Source organism: Zootoca vivipara, chromosome 4 (genome assembly GCF_965207765.1).
Source record: "Zootoca vivipara chromosome 4, rZooViv2.hap1.1, whole genome shotgun sequence".
In the NCBI taxonomy this organism is placed as follows: domain Eukaryota; kingdom Metazoa; phylum Chordata; class Lepidosauria; order Squamata; family Lacertidae; genus Zootoca; species Zootoca vivipara.
In genome coordinates this window covers 18,873,468-18,895,124 of record NC_142587.1, presented here as the reverse complement: position 1 = coordinate 18,895,124, position 21,657 = coordinate 18,873,468, and positions in this window count along the sequence as shown.

Sequence of the window (21,657 nt, the reverse complement as noted above, 5' to 3'; positions counted from 1 at the left end):
TGCCCCTGCCAGGCCTGAATGCAATAATAATAATAATAATAATAATAATAATAATAATAATAATAATAATACAACCTATGACATTTCCCCAGGTTGGAACATGAAAAAACTGTGAACATTATGCTAAATGCAAGGTACGACTGAAACAATGCTCATCATTCATTTCCTCTCTGGGGGAAAATTTCCTCTGCGGCTGGAAATCAAAAGCACTAAATTCAGGATACAGCTGCAGACCTTCCTAGTGTCCCCACAACCAGTTCCAGATTTACTGAAGCCATCCCGGTTTCTGATTTGATCCCAGAATGTCCCGCTTTGCCTTAGGACACCCTTATTTCCATCGGAGAAATGTTGGAGGGTAGGCAGCTGCAAAAGAAGAATGAGGAATGCTATGTAATCTCCAATGCTACTGTCTTGCTTGCTCCGCAGGCTTTTGCTTGAACAATAGAACTTCTCCTTCCTCTCCTCTGCAGCCCCCAAGCACACTCGAAATCTGTTCCAGAAGGTTGGGAGGCTTCTGGAGAAGATTTCGAGCAGGCATGGGGTAAGGAAGGAGAAGTTCTGTTGCAGAAGCAAAAACTCGGTTCATGCAACCCGGGAATGGAATTTCACTCCTCATGCTTCCTCAAATGACATCAGGTCCAAGTGGCCTGTGCAGGGCTGACCATTTTTTAATCCACCCCCCAGCCACATCTAGGCAGGATCTACATTGACTGGTAGGTTTCAGGCAAGAGTCTTTCCCAGCCGCCTCTGGCAGCCGAACGTGGCACTTTCTGCATCATGCAAAACATGAACTGTGCCACTTAGCTATGGCCCTTCCTCAGTTGCTGTGCACTGAACCCACTAGTACCCACAATCCTTCTCTAAGTCCGCTTTGTGGGATGTGATACATAAGTAGCAGTCAAGTACAACATTCCTTGTTTTCCTAGAGTGGACATGCAGGGGAATGTTTGGTCCAGCCAGTTGAAAACTTCCTGTTTCCTCCTAGGCTGAGGCATATTTCCTTTAGCATGTGACTAGAGGTGCGCATAACCTTACCTGCCCAGGTAACAAAAGGGCAAGGCATGTAGCACACTTCCTTCTTTTCAACTCCTCTCCATCTTCCTTTTGTCATGCCCGTCTGCAGTCACTGGGATTATCCCCCCATATGGGGTAGATCCAAATGTACAGTGGTACCTCTGGTTAAGAACTTAATTCATTCTGGAGGTCCGTTCTTAACCCGAAACTGTTCTTAACCCACTTTAGCTAATGGGGCCTCCCGCTACCGTCACACTGCCGGTGCACGATTTCTTTTCTCATCCTGAGGTAAAGTTCTTAACCCGAGGTACTACTTCCCGGTTAGCGGAGTCTGTAACCTGAAGCATTTGTAACCCGAAGCGTTTGTAACCCGAGGTACCACTGTATATACTTTGTAACTAAGTCTGCCTTCAGAGATTCAACTGTGAACTGATGATGTGAGTAAACTTCTTTTATATACTTTACACAAGATTGTGGCATGTTTATTCTTTTAAGAGGGATATAAAGGGGACTTATCAGGAATCTAATATCAAGCGGCTTAAACAAGCCTGCAACCAGCTATCTGCTGTGCGTTTAAAAGGGGAATGTAAAACTCTGCAAATTTATAGAACTTGCTAGTGCAAGTTAGGAAGGATATTAATAAACAATATATCCTCTTCTGCCTCCATGAACATTCCCACACGCTTGCCCGCTATTGGGCAGGCATGTTGCAGCATGGCACTGTTCCCCCTGGGTGATCACACTGTTCCCCCTGGGTGATCATAGCCTGCCTACAAATTGGCCAATTGCAGGCAGGCTGCTGTGCAGGACCTCCGCAAGGGCAGGGGCAGGGAGTCAATTAAAGGGCCTGCCCAGGCCTCTTCACCCAGTCCTGGATGGAGGGGAGGTTGTAGCCTCTGCCTGCTCCTCCATGGGAAAGAGGTCCGTGAGGAGCTGCTTCTGTCTAGATCAGGCAGAGGCAACCTCGGCCCGCCAGATGTTTTGGGAATACAACTCCCATGATCCCTAGCCATAGCTGCCAAGTCTCCTGTTTTCCCCGGGAAATCCCCATTTTTTGGTTCCCCCCCATTTTATTCTGGCACGGCGGCCATTTTGGAACAGGGCGGAGCATGCTCAGAAGCGACTTTTGATGCTGCTCTGCCCAGTTCCAAAATGGCTGCAGTGCGACTTCTGGCGTGGCGGCCATTTTGGAACTGGACAAAGCAGCATCAAAAGTCACTTCTGAGCATGCTCTGCCCAGTTCCAAAATGGTGGCAGCGCTACTTCCGGTCTGCTATTTCCGGCCCGGTCCCTTATTTCTCTGACAGCAACTTGGTAGGTATGTCCCTAGCTAACAGGACTAGTGGTCAGGGATGATGGGAATTTTTGTCCCAAAACATCTGGTGGGCCAAGGTTGCCTATGCCTGGTCTGGATTTTCAGGCGGGGCCTAAGGCCACCACACTCCTCAAACAGGGACTCCTCAGGGGTATCCCTATTTGATGCAAGTCATAGCCCCCCCCCCCCCGGTTGGGCTGACCCTAGAATATATTCTCAGCAGATGGACTGGAGTTAAAATGGTAAAATTTTAAAATCCAAAACCTTCACAGCTGTCATCAAAAAAGTTGTGGCCTATTTGACCCATTCTTCATTTACACTCATCCTGTCTGGTTATTTAACTATATCAGGTGTGAAGGAGTCAGGGGCCTTGGCACGCAATAAGCAAACGAAAGATAGAGAACTAAGTCAAGGGATATTTTCCCATATCCCTTTTTTTTAATAGCCTCTGAAGTCAGTGATCTTCTAGACCTCTTTAAACATCACTTTACAAGCATAACACTCAATTATAACTTCATTGAAATACCTTCAGATAAGGAAAATAAAGATGCTTTGAGTATCTTTGGAGGGGAAAGCGAAGCAGAAATGTTCCTTCTGAGAGACCTTCCTTTTTACTGATGAAAACATAGTGTGGTATCACTTTGTCAGAGAGGGACTGATCCTATGGTCCTCTGAAGGACTTTTCAGGCTTCGAAGTGCCATGCAATATTTTCTCCGTCGCAGAAATGGCAACAATATAGACAGTATGCTTTTCATTAAATCCAAAGGTAAAGAATAAAACAAATTTCCATGAGGGGAGTACAGACTGTGTGTCTCCTCTGTAACTGGATGCAAACGCCCCGAGAACAATGTGCCTGCTGTCTGTAGGCACCAAGTCCTCTGAGTGAAATTGCAGAAAACAGATCATGGTATCAGAGCTGCATGGGGCACTTAAACAAATGGCTTTATTCAGCTAGGGTTCTCTCACCCTGCTCCCCCACCCCTTTCAGGTTTGTGCTCCTTGCAAATGCAAGGCCGCTCTTTCAAACACCCCTTCTTTCCCAGAAAGAAGACTTATTTGACTTATTTGAAGACTTTCGCTTGGTATCAAACAAACAAAGGAGGAAGGATGTGCTAGGAAACAACAAAGAGGGGCCCTTTGGCTCAAAAGACATTGCGATACAGTCATACTGCCGGTTCTGTATTCAGTGGTTCTAGAGAATCAGAAACCGTGGGCAACAAGCTATCATGTACAGGTGAACTTCCTTTCAAGGTTACAGGTTTCAAGAATTCTAGAACTTTGCTACACCATAACTAGCTAACCAGAAGATTTGGTCTTAATGAACACCAGAGTTAGCACAGAGCACACTGTGTGGCCATTCAGTTTTCCTTTATGTGGTGCAATGGTGAACAATGATAGATAGCAGTACTCTCTAGGACCAGGTTTTGAGTTCTCACCCAAGTGGGGAACCTGTCTGGGTTGTTATACTGCAGGGGGGGCCAACTCCCAAGGGACTGTGATCTACTTACAGAGTTAAAGACTGGCAGTGATCTACCCCCTTTTGGGGGGTTCAGGTCAAAGTTGTTGAGTTTTTTTAAGGAAGGGGGAAGGCCCATTTTTAGGGGTTCAGGTCGAAGTTGTTGAGCTTTTTAGGATGAGGAAGGCCCGGTTTTTAGGGGTACAGGGCAAAAATGTTGAGCTTTTTTGAGGGGAGCAAAACTTGTTTAACTTCTTTGGGGAGAGCCAGTGATCTACCACAGAGGTCCAGTGATCTACCAGTAGATCACGATCTACCTGTTGGACGTGCCTGTTATACTGTATCTAGATGTATTCAAACCTTTATTGCATTAGCATACAGCCATAGCAAAATAAAACAATACAAAATGCCAGAGACAAGCAACAAAGGATAATTCAAGGCGATATTGCTGGTGGTGTAATAACATTTAAATTACCCTAAGACAATAATGCAAAGATTTAGGTGCCAGCACCAAAAATCTTATATGCAGATATATGTAAAGCATAAAATAGCCCAAAATAGGGCTCGGCACATTGTTAAAAATGAAATAGAGAGAATTAAAACAGGTCCAGGTCTAGGACACACTACCCTGTCAGGGTAGCCCTGAGTTTCAGAGCCTGCACTATGAAGATTGCCACCCCACGTGAAATTTGGGGATTTGCGTCCACAAGAAGCAATTTCAAACAGTCTTCCTTAGATGTAATGGTGGACGGGATCAAGAGGAGGAGCTTAGATCTCATTGGCTCATAAATGGGGCAGTAGAAAAAGAAATGTATGAAGTCCTCTATTTCATTCATTGTGCATGGGCATAGGCGCTAAGTAATAGGGGTCTTAGAGTAAATCCCCTGCAGGAAGGCCGTGGGTATAGAATGGAAACAGGCCATAGTAAACGCTCTTCTCAAATTGGGCTCCATCAGGTCTATCAAGTAGTTGTCAAGTGATCTTACCACTTTCACTTTAGGAAACCACACAGAGAGGCGGGATGTGGTGGACCGTGCCCGGGTATCTGGGTTTCAAGAATTCTAGAACTTTGCTACACCATAACTAGCTAACCAGAAGATTTGGTCTTTATGAACACCAGAATTTGCACAGACCACACTGTGTGGCCATTCAATTTTCCTTTATGTGGTGCAATGGTGAACAATGATAGATAGCAGTAATCTCTAGGACTAGGACCAGGTTTCGAGTTCTCACCCAAGTGGGGAACCTGTCTGGGTTGTTATACTGTATCTGGATGTAGGTGAGTGGCTTTTATCTGTAGACGTAAAGTGGATTTGTATACATAAACGGGGGCGGGGAGCTGATTTGATAGCAGACAGTATAGGGAAAAAAATAACATTACAGTGGACCCCCCAGATAAAAGTTAATTCGTTCTGGGGGTCTGTTCGTGCCCTGAAAATTATGTAAATAGAGGGTGCTTCTGCGCACGCACGCGGCATGATTGAGCGTTTCTGCGCATGTGCGCAGGGCGAAACCCAGAAGTTTATACCCCATGGCCATAACCCGAAGATTCCATATCCATAGGGTTACGTAAGTAGAGGTATGATTGTACAAACTTTCTTTTAGTCATGAAGTTGTAGAAGTCTACATTCACATCTTTTTTAAAAGAAAATAAAAGAAAAAAGTTTCAGCCCACCCCTTTTACAGATTGTTAGTGTATTCTAATAGACATTCTCCATTGCCCATGTTTGGTTAAAGAGGCCAAGTTTCTAAGAATTCTCCCACATTCCAGACTTATTGCTTCGCATTCAAGTGCCAAGCAGTTGAGTACACAAGGCCACTCACGACAAGTCATTTGTCTCTGTTTTCATCATTGCTTTCTCAAAAGAACCACAAAGACAACACTTAAATCATTAGTGCGTGTTTGGCTTTTTCCTATCAGGGAGTTGAAATACTGGGAACCAAAAGGAAAGATCCATCTTTGGGAGAAGTTGATGAGGGGAAACAAGAACGGGAGCCACAGCCCAAATGTTTATATGGTGATTTAGTATGATGCTAGACGTGAACGTATTCAAAAAAATGAGCATTTGGAGTCTTCTCTACTTTTGCCTTGGTCCAGCGATTTGTTCTGGAAGTACTCTTCCATCTGGAATAGTTTCTTTATCTGTTTCATGGAAGGGAGCTGATCCGGCCAGGTTCGGGTCCTCCCCACTGACGCGCACAAAGCAATCTATTTCAGAAATAGAAAGAAATGCTTGATGTGGCGTGTCTTCAAAGCTACTTTCTTTTCTACCCCAGATACTTTGCTGTCATTGACTTTGGATCCCCGGAAGTTGTTGGACTATGATTCCCACCATCCCTCACCACATGCTGGCTGGGGATGATGGGAGTTGGAGTCAAGCGACACCTGAAGATCCAAGGTTGAAGAACACGGACCTTGCTTAAACAAGCCGGACCACACTGGGATGGTTGAAAATGGCTTGAAACATGGCAAGGAGAGCAGCAGCACTTGTTTCACAGATAAACATCAGTCAAGGAGCAGGCCTGGGTCACTGACACCAGAGATGCTACAGCCATTGTGACACATTCACAAATGCAACCCTATGTAAAACCAGCATCAAGGCTCCCTGTGTTCAATAGGGCTCCCTACAAATTAAGTGTGTGCAGGATGGCAGCCTCAGTTACGTGTATTGTATGTATCCTCCAGATCTCCTGAGTGTCCCTATTTTCCAGGGCATAGCTGCCAAGTACCCCGTTTTCCCCGGGAAACCCCCCGTTTTTACTTACCTTTTCCCGGTGGTCCCCCGTATCACTTTGTCTCCCGTTTTTCTCCGTTATTTTCTCCTGCCGGCGGCCATTTTTTGCCCCTGATTTGCCCTTCTATGGGCACAAAAAATGGCTGCCACCGGCTTCAAAAGTCACATATACGCATGACCGGAAGTGCGTAGACGCAACTTCCGGTGTCGGTGGCGGTGGCCATCTTTTGTGCCCATAGATGGGCGGGGTGACACAGGAAGTTGCGTCGACGCACTTCTGGTCATGCGTAGAAGCTACTTTTGAAGCCGGCGGTGGCCATTTTGGGTGCCCATAGAAGGGCAAAGCGACACCGGAAGTTACGTTGACGCAACTTCCGGTGTCACACGGCTGCCGGTTCTGGATTCTGCAGTCTGGGACTTGGAAGGTAAGTTCCAGGGACAGTCACAGATTTACAGAAGCCGTCCTGGTTTCTGATTTGATCCTAGAATGTCCCGCTTTTCCTTAGGACGTCCCTATTTTCATTGGAGAAATGTTGGAGGATATGAAAACCCCAAGCCAAGGAGAAAAGTAATTATACAACCTTTAGGAGACATCTGAAGGAAGCCCTGTATAGAGATGTTTTTTTTTTAAAAAAAATGTTTAATGTTTTATTATGTTTTTAGATATGTTGAAAGCTGCCCAGAGTGGCTGGGGCAATCCAATCAGGTGAGTGGGGAATAATAACAGTAGTAGTAGTAGTAGTAGTAGTAGTAGTAGTAGTAGTAGTAGTAGAATAGGATGTCCCTATTTTCCTTGGAGAAATGTTGGAGGGTATGATCCTCAAAGTGTAGATTTTGAACAGGAATAGTATTTGGCCTATTTACACATTACATAAAATATTTAGACCCTGCCTTTCCTTATATAGTTCAAGGTGGCCACATAACGTATGATTCTAGGCCCATGGTCTCCAAGAGGCAGGTCATGCCTGTTGTACTATAGCTGGATTTCCCCATATCCTGTATGTGGACATCTACAAGTGCCCCACAATATCTGCCCCATCCTTGCAAGAAAGCAATTCTTCAGTGTGGCAGCACCCCATCCTTTGGAACTCCCTGCTCATTAATCTTAGACTGATGCCTTTGTTAAACTACTTTTGCCATCTGCTAAAAACTGTTGCGTTCCTGCAGGCAAGTAATTTCAGTGTGCAATTTCAATGTGCGATTTTAGCAGGCATCATTATTTTAAAATGGCTTTTCATATATTAATTTTATTGTTTTTGACATTTGCTTTGATTGCTTTGCTATTACTGTTTATTTTAGGTTGTCTTTTGTTAACCACTTAGAGGTTTTTAGTTTGAGTAAGCAACGTATGCATTATGTCAAAAATTAGAGAGAGAGAGAGAATTTTTGACATAATACATACATTATGCATTACATAATGCGGGCCTTTCTTCCACCCATGAATATTCATGGGTGGAAGGGGAAGGCCCACATTCTAGCCTGAAGTTTGTGGTACAATTTGGTCTTTGAAGGGCTGATATGATATTATCTAGCCATGGGCAACTTAAGGTGGAAGGGAAATTCCTATTCAGAAGATAGTACCATAAATGCAAGTTTGTACATGAAATAGGCTGATCAGTGTTCCTGTGCTTCTTAGATTTTGTTTTGAGTTTAGAATGGCTATGAGCCATCTTTGTAATCACCACAATGGAAGGCAATTTAATGATTTTCAATATTTATTTGAGATTAGGAGCGTTGACTGATTTAGTGTTTTTTAGATTGATTAATCTTCTGCCTCTTAATGAATCAGCTAGTGAATCTCTATACAAAATTTATATATATTTGAGTGTTACCTAATCCTTAAAACAGGGGCTTTTATAAGTTCATTAAGTACATGTGAGAGTAAAAGTAAACAAAGACTAGCTGTCATTTGTTTGGAAGAAAGTCTTTCTTCATTTTTATTCCTTTTTACAGTTATGTAACATTGGGTTAAACCACAGAGTCTAGGGCAGGCATCCCCAAACTCGGCTCTCCAGATGTTTTGGGACTACAATTCCCATCATCCCTAGCTAACAGGACCAGTGGTCAGGAATGATGGGAATTGTAGTCCCAAAACATCTGGAGGGCCGAGTTTGGGGATGCCTGGTCTAGGGCTTGCTGATCAGAAGGTTGGCGGTTCGAATCCCTGCAACGGGGTGAGCTCCCGTTGCTCGGTCCCAGCTCCTGCCCACCTAGCAGTTCGAAAGCACACCAAAGTGCAAGTAGATAAATAGGGACCGCTCCGGCGGGAAGGTAAACGGCGTTTCTGTGCGCTGCTCTGGTTCGCCAGAAGCAGCTTTGTCATGCTGGCCACATGACCCGGAAGCTGTCTGTGGACAACCGCTGGCTCCCTCGGCCTATAGAGCGAGATGAGCGCCGCAACCCCAGAGTCGGACATGACTGGACCTGATGGTCAGGGGCCCCTTTACCTTTAACATTCAAAATAGCCTTGAAACATACGCAAAATATATTCTAGTGCTAAAAATTAAAGTTTGCCCTCATTGATTGAATTAATCTTCCCTGATTCAAGGTTTGAGCCCAAACTGAAGTCTACAGATTGCCTTATTTCTCCTCTCCATACGATATTAAACCCCACATTAGATTTTTAAAATTTATTATTGAAACAGTATTCCACAAATTCTAATTTTGGTGCGGTGTTGCGATATGTATGAGCCTCAGATTGCAAAGTAATATGGGACATTTCCAGAATTAAATCAACATTTGTAAGTCTTGTATGACTCATTAACAAATTAGTTTCATGGTTGACTTACATTTGTACATGTCAGGGTGTGAATTTTATATACAGATCAACAAGATGGGACAGATTGAGGTGTGAACATATTTATGTAAGGGATCTGTAGGTTTAGAAATAAAGAAAGCAGAATAGGCTCCCTATTGATGCCTTTTGATTTGCCTTGTTTTTTTCCACACTCTCATATCCAAGAAGCTTTGAAGATGACACGATTTGATATTGTGTATTAAGTAGAAGCCAAAGGCTTGTGACAGAGCAAGTCAGAAAGCTACGGATATTCCAAAGCTTTAACTAAACATCGGCATATGCCATTTGCCAATCCTTCACTCACAGTTAGTGGAACACATGTATTTCTGTCCCCTGCTTCTCTCTCATTCTCTCGGCCAGACACCAAACAACGCACAAGCTGCCCAACAAGTACCACATTTTCTCAAGCAAGATGAAGAAACCACCCCAGTTCCGGACTCTCCAGTCGCCACTCTTTCATCTGCATTAGCTATTCCAGCCGAAGGAGGAGGGTTTCTTTCAACTTTGAACTGCTTTGAACTAATTTGAACTTGGAGCTTTGAACTAATTTGAACTTGGAGCTTTGAACTAATTTGAACTTGGAGCTCATTCAAACTTGGAGCTTCAAACTAATTCGAACTTGGAGCTTTGAACCATTAGCCCACTTAAGTCCCTTTAGCCCACTTAAGTCCCTTTAGGCTACTTAGGTCCCCCTAGCCAACTTAGCTCACTTACATCTACATTAGCCCACTTAAATTCACTTTAGCCCCCTTACGTCACCTTAGACCACTTAAGGGACATAGGGGGACTTAAGATGGCTAAGGGGACTTAATAGCTTAAGGGGACCATAGCGGGCAGGCTTCAGCATTTCACTCGAGTGTGAAGTGTTCTCCTACTGGCTTCTCTGTCTTGTGATTCCTGATGTCAGATTTATGTCCATTTATCCTTTGGCGTAGGGTTGGCCTGTTTGCCCAATACAGAGAGCTGAAGGGCACTGCTGGCATTTGATGGCATACACGCCAAAGGATAGAATCATAGAGTTGGAAGAGACCACAAGGGCCATCCAGTCCAACCCCCTGCCAAGCAGGAAACACCATCAAAGCATTCCTGACAGATGGCCGTCAAGCCTCCGCTTAAAGACATAAATTCATATATATATATATGAATGAATGGTACTTAGGGTAGAGATGCAGAAACTATATCTATATCAAACCCATGGTGAGTTTTTTCTTCCCTAATTCCCCCCCCCTTTCCTTTTTAATTAAGAGATTCCAAATATTGATTGGCGGAATGTTAATTGGATGCAAGCAGCACTCTCTGCTTAGATGTGAAGTCCGCCCGAAATACACATGGGAAGTTTGTCTCTGTTTCTTCCATTTCAGTCTTTAGAAGCAGCCTCTACTGAATGACTGTGAGGATTGTCTGTCTCTGAGCCTTTCAAAAAGCAAAGCATTCACTGAGATGCTTTTTCTTTGCTAAAAGAATTCTCAGCTTCAAGGATGGCCACCAGCCAGAGAAGCAATTTCCTCTTTTACCCTTGCCTTCTTTTCCATCCACTTTTTTTCTTCTTTAAAAAAAAGGGTGTTTTTTTTAAAACCACCAGCTTATATCAGGAAGCAGTAAAGCCCCAAGATGGTATAATGTTTACTCCTTTTATGCAATTAATGGAAGAAATAGTATCCTGTAAGAAAAGTGAGAGGGCAAAGCAATTAAAAATGCCCAGAGGGGATGGAGAATGGCCCTATGTTATCCTCAAATAAATTAGGATGGGAATTCAAAAGAAAAGACAACAAGCAAGCAAGCTTCATCCATAAATACTTTAGCTTTCATTGTTTGGTGTTACAGAAGCCCAGATTATTACGCAATAAGTTGTATTCAACCTTAATTGTAAGGACATAAATTCTTACGCAGTGACTCTCTCTCTCTCTCTCTCTCTCTCTCTCTCTCTCTCTCTCTCTCTCTCTCTCTCTCTCTGTGTGTGTGTGTGTGTGTGTGACATGGCTCTGTGCTAATAACTGGAGGGAAGTGTGTGTGGGGGGGGAAGGGGATGAGATACAAAATATCTGCATATTCAATTTATAGCAGCCTTCCTGTATTTATTGGGACGCGGGTGGCGCTGTGGGTTAAACGCCTGAGCCTAGGGCTTGCCTATCAGAAGGTCAGTGGTTCGAATCCCCGTGACAGGCTGAGCTCTTGTTGCTCTGTCCCAGCTCCTGCCCACCTAGCAGTTTGAAAGCACGCCAAAAAGTGCAAGTACAGTGGTACCTCTACTTATGAATTTAATGCATTCCGAACACACATTTGTAAGTCGAAAAAATTTGTAAGTTGAATCCCATAGGAATGCATTGGGAGAAAAAATTCGTAAGTAGAAGCAACCCTATCTAAAAATTTAAAGTAGAAAAAATCCTATCTGAACCGCATCCAAGATGGCGGACGGAGCTCCATACGTAAGTAGAAACATTCGTAAGTAGAGTTATTCGTAAGTAGAGGTACCACTGTAGATAAATAGGTACCGCTCCGGTGGGAAGGTAAACAATGTTTTCGTGTGCTGCTCTAGTTTCGCTAGAAGCGGCTTTGTGATGCTGGCCACATGACCTGGAAGCTGAATGCCGGCTCCCTCGGCCAATAATGTGAAATGAGTGCCGCAACCCCAGAGTCGGTCACGACTGGACCTAATGGTCAGGGGTCCCTTTACCTTTACCTTTACCTCCTGTATTTATTGGCATGGTAACAGATAAGGTTGAAGTGCCTTGGATGCAGATCTGGTTGGAGAACTTGCTTTAACTGAGCTCCCCACCAATACTTAAGCCAGTTTGTATCAAAACATCAAGCTGTTCCCAAATGCTATGCACACCGGCTTAAAAAAATTGCAAACTGTCTTCACTGGCATTTTAAAATGCCTTTGGACATTTTAATTGTGTGTGTGGTGTTTTTTAAAGACAACCTAGTAAAAAGAACAACTCATCCGGTTTCTATAAACTCTCCACACTCGGAAACCCATTTCAGAAGCAATAAATATTGCATCTCCTTGCGGTTGTTTTGAGAGTGAGCAAAGACATTTACCTCAATAAAGTCCTTAAAGGGTTTGAAAAGTTCGTGTGCTTCAGATCAGACAAGGGCTTTGCTTTGATAGCTCTTGCAGTGGGAGGATACTGATGCATCTATGTATTCGTTTCTAATCTGCCTTATAAATCTAAAGAACTATCATATTGAACAACTATGGCTTTGCCCAAAGAATCATAGGAGATGTAGGTTTTTTTTAATTAAAAAAAAGGTGTTAGGAGTGGTTAAGAGCTACAATTCCCAGATTTTCTTGGAGAGAGGGAATTCTAAAAATAGGACGCCCTGTGCAAGGCCAAAACGTTGTGCGTCCCAAATGGTTCTTCTCAATTGTAAACCTCCTCAATTTTGCACCCCTTCAGCTCGGTCCCCTGTGGGGGGGGGGACACCCACACTGCCCTAAATCTGGCTGTCTCTCTCTCCCTCCCTCCCTCCCTCCCTCCCTCCCTCCCTCCCTCCCTCATCTATCTGCCTGACACCCCACAACCAAAGAAATGGGTTAAAGGGACCCCTGACCATTAGGTCCAGTCGTGGATGACTCTGGGGTTGCAGCGCTCATCTCGCTTTATTGGCCAAAGGAGCCGGCGTACATGTGGCCAGCATGACAAAGCTGCTTCTGGCAAACCAGAGCAGCACACGGAAACGCCGTTTACCTTCCCACTGGAGCGGTATCTATTCATCTATTTGCACTTTGATGTGCTTTTGAACTGCTAGGTTGGCAGGAGCAGGGACCGAGCAATGGGAGCTCACCCCGTCGCAGCGATTCGAACCGCCGACCTTCTGATCGGCAAGCCCTAGGCTCTGTGGTTTAACCCACAGCATCACCCACATCCGCATGCAGAGATGGCAAAGCTGACTGGAAAACTCAGAAACAAAGAGGACTATATATATATATATATATATATATATATATATATATATATGAATGGGAAAAGTTTATAACTTGTGTGTTCAGACCCAGAGACCTCTCCCCTAAATAACGAAAAAAATGACTCAAATTTTAGTTTCAGTTTTTGGCAGAATTTAGGCCACAACTTTATTGATTACAGAAAAGTGATTGGTTACATAGGCTCCGGTTCAACTAGCTCCCTACACCCTTGCCGGTAGCGCTGACCCAGAGCTCTATCATAAGTCAGCCAAGGGTGAACACCTGAGGCAGGTGAAAAACCTGGAATCAGACTCTATTCACTCCCCTGGACTCAGGCACAGGCACAACCCCTTTTCGGGGGTTGGCCAAACCAAGTTGAGTCCCTGGATTCCTTTGGAATACCCTTCACATAAGGATGGCAAGACCGTTCTCCCATCCCTATCACCTGAACCAGTGCCTATCCACAACCTTACAAGTTGTGATGAATTGCTACGCAGCAGGCGAAACCCAAGTGGCAACAGCCAATCTGCCAAGTGGGAAAATTCCTGCCGTGCCCATGTCCCAACGACAGACAACACATGACGGCATAGCAAGGTCAATCACAAAAGGCCCTAAAATTGGGGAGAGGTGGGTGGGTGTTCCGATGCATGAGCTGAAAGAGGAAGCTCTGGGTCATGTGCATGGGTTTATATAGGTCCCTCGATCCGTTTAGACTGCACCCCATTGGCCAGATTAAACCCAGCAACGAGATACCTACCAATCAGGTGTTGTGGCTATCCAAAAGACCCACCCACAACCAGGAGGTCAGTCTCCAGCTCTCACCGTAACACATGCCCTCTTTTAGGGAGGACACGATTTATCTAGGAGACCACTGTAAGCAGCTGGAAACAAGAGCAGGATTTTGACTCACTTGTAGTGTAAGAAACATTATTGATAATATGGTTCAATATAAAAACTGGCGTAATATGCAGTTGTAGATATTTAAAATCAGACTCCATGGATGGGATGGGGGGAAAGTCACGAGATTTGGAGAATCTCCACATGCAGTATGATTTTATTGATGTGCGTTTATTTGTACTTTTTATTTGTAAAACTAATAAAATGTCTTGGAAACTAGACCAGGCATAATCTGGCTTCCTGTGATTATCACATGCCAAAGAAACAAAATTTAAGAAGGCACTCAATAAGTAGGAGGTGGCTTGATTCTTACTGTCTTAGGTCTTAACATGTATGTTAATATTTTGAACTCTTGTGGGATATGCCATTATACCACAATTTACATAGAACCGGGTAAAAATGACCATGTTTGTGGCAGCAACTATCATTCTAACCAACTGGAATTCCAAACACTTCTTGACTTTTGTTCTGTATGTATCGACCACTGTGCAAATAAAGCAATTAAGCAATTCCCCCCTTTTTTTCAGACATATACCTATTTCATGAATTCAGTGTAATTCATTTTTTTTAAAGAAAATAATTTTTAAACTACCTTTTGCAGCCAGCCAGAACTCCTATGCATCTTCATATGAGTTCACCTCAGATTACATTCCTGTTTTCTCCATTTATTTGGCTAATTTGGCTGTAATGTGACAGATCTTATCATGTTTCACAGACTTTGTTTTGACACCAAAAGGCTGCGCAAGCCTTTGCTTGCAAAATACGACATTCCATAAGCACCCTTTAAAGCCCTCGCCCAGTTTATTGGTTTAGTCATAAATATTTTTATGCCTCTCTTATGGATTTTTTATGGATTTCAATGAGTTCACACATATCTGCACATGGTAGACTTCCCCCCACCCCTAAACATATGAAGGAAATGAAATAATTCTTTGATGTTCCCTGCTGTTTTTTTGAATGCGTTATTTTGGTAAATGGAATCTAGAGCTGAGATTAATGTTCTCTAGCAAACATTTCTAGAGGAAAAGGGGAGTGAGGGGAATTTCCCAAAATATCAACCCCAGATTTACCCTTTATTGTGCCTGCTTGCTTCTGTTTGCTTCTGCAGTCCCCATGACGGTCTCATAGGCATCATTTTCTGTTGTTGTTTTATTTTTTAAAGACCCTCCTCCTTATTAGTAACAGTGATAGCATTGTCAGATTAGATATAGCAAGAACTCTCTTCAGGTGTGAACATTTGGATATTTGAGATCCATACCTTATTAGAATTGTGTGAGGGAGAGTGGGAATGTTTTGACTGCTAAGTCCCCTCCCATCAATTCAAATTCAAAAATGTCAAGAGAAAATGGAACGGCAAGGGGAATCAGCTAGACTAGTGACATAATCATGATGATATGATGTGAATCCTCAAAAATGATACCTTGAAACAAACTGGATATTTTTTAAGCAAGAAAATAAGAAGGTGATTCTGGTCTCCCCTGCCTTCTCACCTTGGGATAATTTTGCTTTAAGCTCAGCTGCCTGTTTTATTTAATCTGTTTCAAATTATTTCATTCAGCCATGGTTTGCCCTCTATTCTTAAACTCTTGGTATCTTTTTTCATATGTGTGACTTTTTCACATGGTCACTTTAGTCTGCGTCCAGCAATTTTAGTTCATTTTATTATTTCTCAGCCAATCAGCTAGTCAGCTTTGTGGATTGCAATTATTTTTGTGTGCGCAAATTACTGTCGTAAGCAGCAAAGCATCACACAACATACCTTTTGTCATTTCCTCCTATAATTATAATTCATATATTACCACCCCTACTACAATTACACAGTAACACCTTTATTAGTAACAACCCAGTATTGTGTCTAACCATGAGGCAGGCTGTTGTAACATGGAGGTGGGCTTTTTCTGGTGGCACCAAAGATCACAGAATTGTAGAGTTGGAAGGGACCCTGAGGATCATCTAGCCCAACCCCCTGCAATGCAGAAATATGCAGCTGTCCCATATGGGGATCGAACCTGCAACCTTGGTGTTATCAGTGCCATACTCTAACCAACTGAGCTAGCCAGTGTTGTAGAACTCTCTCCTTGCTGAAATATGAGGTACTCCATCAGTGTTGACATCCCGCCAACTCCTGAAGACACACCTGTTTAGGCATGCATTCCCCTGAACCGAACTTCTGATTTTATTGTTTTAACTCTCCCCCCTCCCACTCTTTTAATTGGCATACTTTTTAATTGCTTGTTTCATTGTACATTTTAATTAAGGATTCTTTTAGCACCAATGGAATTGTTATTGCATATTTTGATTATGCGTCGATTTTACCGTCGTAAACTGCTTAAGAGCCATTTTGGCATATAAGCGGTATATACATTTAATGATGATGATGATGGTGGTGGTGATCCAAAGCACATGGGGACCCCAGTGGCAGAGTTGGGGGGCAATTGCTGGTCCAGTTGCTGGCTGAGGTGTATCAGCAAGTGGTACACACAGATACACCAAAGCAAGGTGCATAGTAGCCAATTTATTTGGTACCTGGGATAGGTAACCTCACAAGCACCTTCAGCCTCCCTGGCAGAAAAAAATAATACAGTAATAATAAATTAAACACCTAACAATTTAGAAATTCAATCATAATGGTGAAAAGTTTGGGGAGTATCTGAAAAGACTTGGGTTTAATACCAATATTCTATAGTCACTCCAAGATGGAAATTTAAGAAAGCAGTATATAGGTAGAAGATTCAACAGCCCGGGACGAAGACAAGTGGAAGTCGATTTAAAGAAGATGAGCAATGATAAGTATTAAGAACTGAGTTAATCAAGCATATATGTTTGCGTGATATTTAACAGAAGATTTTGATTTTTGTTGATTTTTGTTGAATTTGCTTATTATCAATATTGTTTTGTGATGTTTAATATTTTATTTAAATTTGCATGTTTTTAATTGTATGGTTAATCTGAAATTTCAATAAAGGTTTATAAAATAAATAAAAATTAAAACAATAAACACCTAACAATTTACTACCCTTTCAAGGTACCCAGAACCAGCTGTCTCGCTATGTCTAATAAAAGCACAGGTCCTGGAAATGAGGTTTGTTTTTGTATTTGATCCAGAAAAAAATAAGCTGGTTCCCTGGCGGGGTTGTCCATGTGTCACAATTCTTGCATGTCTGCCTTAGAAGGGACTATAGCAGCTGTAGAGAATCCTTGATTCCTGAACTGATTTCTTACTCACCGATAATGTTAGCTGGAAGTTTCTTGAGTCCCTGAGGTTGGCCTCAGGCTGGAAAAAAAGGTTCCCTTGAGCCTGCCTCATGGTCTGGCCTCATTATTGTTCATGAGTGACAAATAATAGGGAAGATCAATAACATATTGGGAAACTGGCAGGTCCTGCCATGGGATGAGCAAAGAGCTATACACTAAGCAATGCTGGCCGGAATGTGATTCGATGGGCCTATGAGCATCTACCTATCCACAAGATTTTGGCTGCCCTTTCTTTGCTCCTTGTCTCTGTTTCCCCTCGCAACATAGTTTGGAAAGAAAACGACTTGTTTAGCGGTTCCAAGAGCAGCTGTTTGTCCTGATTGTGGGGACAGCTCTGGGAGTTCATGGCCATTTCTGAAATGTGAAGTGCCGCTGGAGAGCTCATCTTTCTCGGAAGCCCCTGGGCCTTTCCTCCGCAGCTACAATGCAACTCTGCTTCTTGAGGCCAATTGTAGGTTTGTGACTGTGTATAAAAGAACACGGTGTTTTGAGAGGAAGTGGAGGTATTTAAAATATAGGTAAAGGGACCCCTGACCGTTAGGTCCAGTCGCGGATAACTCTGGGGTTGTGGCGCTCCTCTCGCTTTACTGGCCGAGGGAACCGGTGTACAGCTTCTGGGTCATGTGGTCAGCATGACTAAGCCACTTCTGGCGAACCAGAGCAGCGCACGTAAACACTGTTTACCTTCCTGCCAGGGCGGTACCTATTTATTTACTTGCACTTTGATGGGCTTTCAATCTGCTAGGTTGGTAGCAGCTGGGACCGAGCAACAGGAGCTCACCCTATAGCGGGGATTTGAACCGCCGACCTTCTGATTGGCAAGCCCTAGGCTCTGTGGTTTAGACCACAGCGCCACCCGTGTCTCATTTTAAATATAAAGTTAAAGGGACCCCTGACTGGTAGGTCCAGTCGCGGACGACTCTGGGGTTGTGGTGCTCATCTCACTTTACTGGCCGAGGGAGCCGGCGTACAGCTTCCGGGTCATGTGGCCAGCATGACTAAGCCGCTTCTGTCGAAGTAGAGCAGCACACGGAAATGCCGTTTACCATCCCGCCGGAGTGGTACCTATTTATCTACATGCACTTCGTGCTTTTGAACTGCTAGGTTAGCAGGAGCTGGGACCGAGCAACGGGAGCTCACCCTGTCACGGGGATTCGAACCGCCGACCTTCTGATCGGCAAGCCCAAGAGGCTCAGTGGTTTAACCCACAGCGCTACCCGCGTCCTATTTTAAATATATTCAGCTGCAAAAGGTTGATGCTGACATGTGATGCCTTTGCTTGTGCATAGAAGTTGCTTGGATGTCAAGAGCTAGAAAGCCAAACCCACTGTATGTGGATTTCAAGACAGGTGCTTGCTACTCATCTCTGAAAAGTAAGGAATATCACATTTAAAACTTCTGCAAATAAATGACAGCAACAATTTTATTATTTATACCGTGCCCATCTGGCTGGGTTTCCCTAGCCACTCTGGGCAGCTTCCAGTACATATAAAACATAATAAAACATGAAACATTAAAAAACTTTCAGATACAGGGCTGCCTTCAGATGTCTTCTAAAAGTTGTGTAGTTCTTTATCTCCTTGACATCTGATGGGAGGACGCCACTGCCGAGAAGGCCCTCTGCCTGGTTCCCATTGCCAGAATGGTCCAATCATCAACCCCAGTTTCCAGGGAACCCTGGAAATGGTAGCTCTGAGAGCGAAATAATGGTCTCTGAGCAACCCTCAGCACCCTTAGCAAACTACATTTCCCAGGAGTCTTTGGGGGGAGGGAATAATGACTGCTTAAAGTGATATAATGCTGCTTTGAATGTATAATGTAGACGGGACCATATGCAGCTTTATAAGGGTAGTAAACAAATCCAGGGATAAAAAGGCCGTCAATGGCTAACAACAACAACAACAACAACAACAACAACAACAACAACAACAACAACAACAACAACAACAACAACAACAACTGATGACTTGTACCCTGCCCATCTGACTGGGTTGCCCCAGCTGCTCTGGGTGGCTTCCGACAGCATATAACAAAACACAGCAAAACATCAGACATTAAAAACTTCCTGATACAGGGCTGCCTTCAGATGTCTATGGAAAGTCGTATAATTGTTTATCTCCTAGTTTATCTCCCAGTGATGATGGCTGTGTACCAAGATCAGAGGTAGTAGCCGCAGTGGGAGAAAGAAGGCTGTTGCCCTCATTTCCTGCTTGTGGGTTTCCTCGAGGGATCTAATTGGCCACTGTGGGAAACAGGATGCTGTGGTTGAAATGCCTTAGTTCTGATCCAGCTGGGCTACTCTTGGGTAAAGAGAAGATGCTTCCCATACAGAAGTTTGATATTTCTTTCTTTTTTTTCCAGCGCGGCAGAACTGTTCCTGACATTCACAGCAAAACGATAGGCCAATGTTATGGAGCGTTGGTTCACGTACCTATACAGTTGTCTGGTCACCCTGAATACTGACTGAACATGCACAGCTTCTCTTTTTCAATTCCATGGAAGAGGAGAACTTCAGAGGATGTAATGCACCTGAGCATTACAAACCGGACCACTTTGCATTCTGAACCAGGGAATTACAGACTTCATCTGCGTAAAAACATTCCCGGCTGCTAACTAACGTAGACATATTTGCAAACCTGGTTTCACAGGGTGCTAAATAAAATGGATGTCTTTAAAAGTAAAGGTAAGGCAAAGGACCCCTGGATGGTTAAGTCCAGTCAAAGGCGACTATGGGGTTGCGGCGCTCATCTCGCTTTCAGGCCAAGGAAGTCAGCATTTGTCCACAGATCCTTCCGGGTCATGTGGCCAGCATGACTAAACTGCTTCTGGCGCAACAGAACACTGTGACGGAAACCAGAGCACACGGAAATGCCATTTACCTTCCTGCTGCAGTGGTACCTGTTTATCTATCTGCACCGGCATGCTTTCGAACTGCTAGGTTGGCAGGAGCTGGGACCGAGCAGCGGGAGCTCATCCCGTCGCAGGGATTCAAACCACCGACTTTCCAATCAGCAAGCCCAAGAGGCTCAGTGGTTTAGACCACAGGGCCACCCACATCTTTACACCCACCCAATGAAAGGTAAATGATGCCATTACAAATCTGGAAGCGAGTCTGGAAACAAAATACTCTTCTAATGTGTCTTGCAATCTGCTGCATTTTGCCTTCTCCCTCACTTATTGCACACCCTAAGATATCCTCATTCCTGGAGAAGTCTTTTGCCCTTCATATATCTTGATTTCCTCAGCCAGTCAGATGTCTTCACTATTCCCAGTTTAGTTTCTGACTTATATGTTGCTTCTCTCTCTCTCTTGTCCCAGAGGCCTCATCAGATGCGATGCAGCTGCAGGAATCTGAGATGCTCTCGGTGCAGAAGCCGAGAGTGTGACACTCCCACATGGCGCGTCTTAGGAGGGTGCTGCATCTGCAGGTCTTGAGCCAATTGTTCCTGCCAAGAGGATATGGGAATTTTATATTTCAGGGTGGAAAGTCCCATGGAAATTGGGACATCTGGTACATTCACATTCCATCTTTAACTTATCACTGGATACTGTAATGTTCTTAAGTGTCAAAAAAGGGGCGATTCCACCCCCCCAACATTCTGGAATACACAACAGATGTGGGATACTTGGGTTGGGAGGTCCAGCAGATGTTTGATGTATGGGGTCAGGAGTTTCTTTCTTTTCCCCATGCTGAGGGACAATTGGAAGAAGCCGTAGGGAGCAAGCTATGAGGCCTTGTGAGATGATTGACACCAACTTGAGTTTCTTATTTAAGAAGCAGGCAAGCTATGTTCACGAGGACTAGTCAGATCCCTCCTAACTAGGATCCCCAGGTTCCTTTCATATTTAGGCGAGCTGCAACATATGAATTCCTGTCATGGAATTCTACTCAGTATTGATCCAGAGCAGATTCCAACATATAGATAGCAGAGTAAAAACTTAAACACGTTGCTTGTTTCCAAAAAAAATAGACCAGAGGCAATTCATATTTCATCCAGCAGAGCTTTACTGCTACTGAAGGCAAATGAGCATAATGGTCACAAATCCAATGCATTCAGGATTGGCACTGTCCATAAGAAATCCAGTTGCAGCAGACTTAACTTAAACTTGCAGTAACTTATAATAAGTCTAAACCTTAACACTGTGTATAGAACACCACACCAGAAAGAAGAGAGATAGAAGGAGAAAGTGAAACCCAGGCTCCTTCTGGCCTTACTTTACAGCAGGCATCCCCAAACTGTGGCCCTCCAGATGTTTTGGCCTACAACTCCCATGATCCC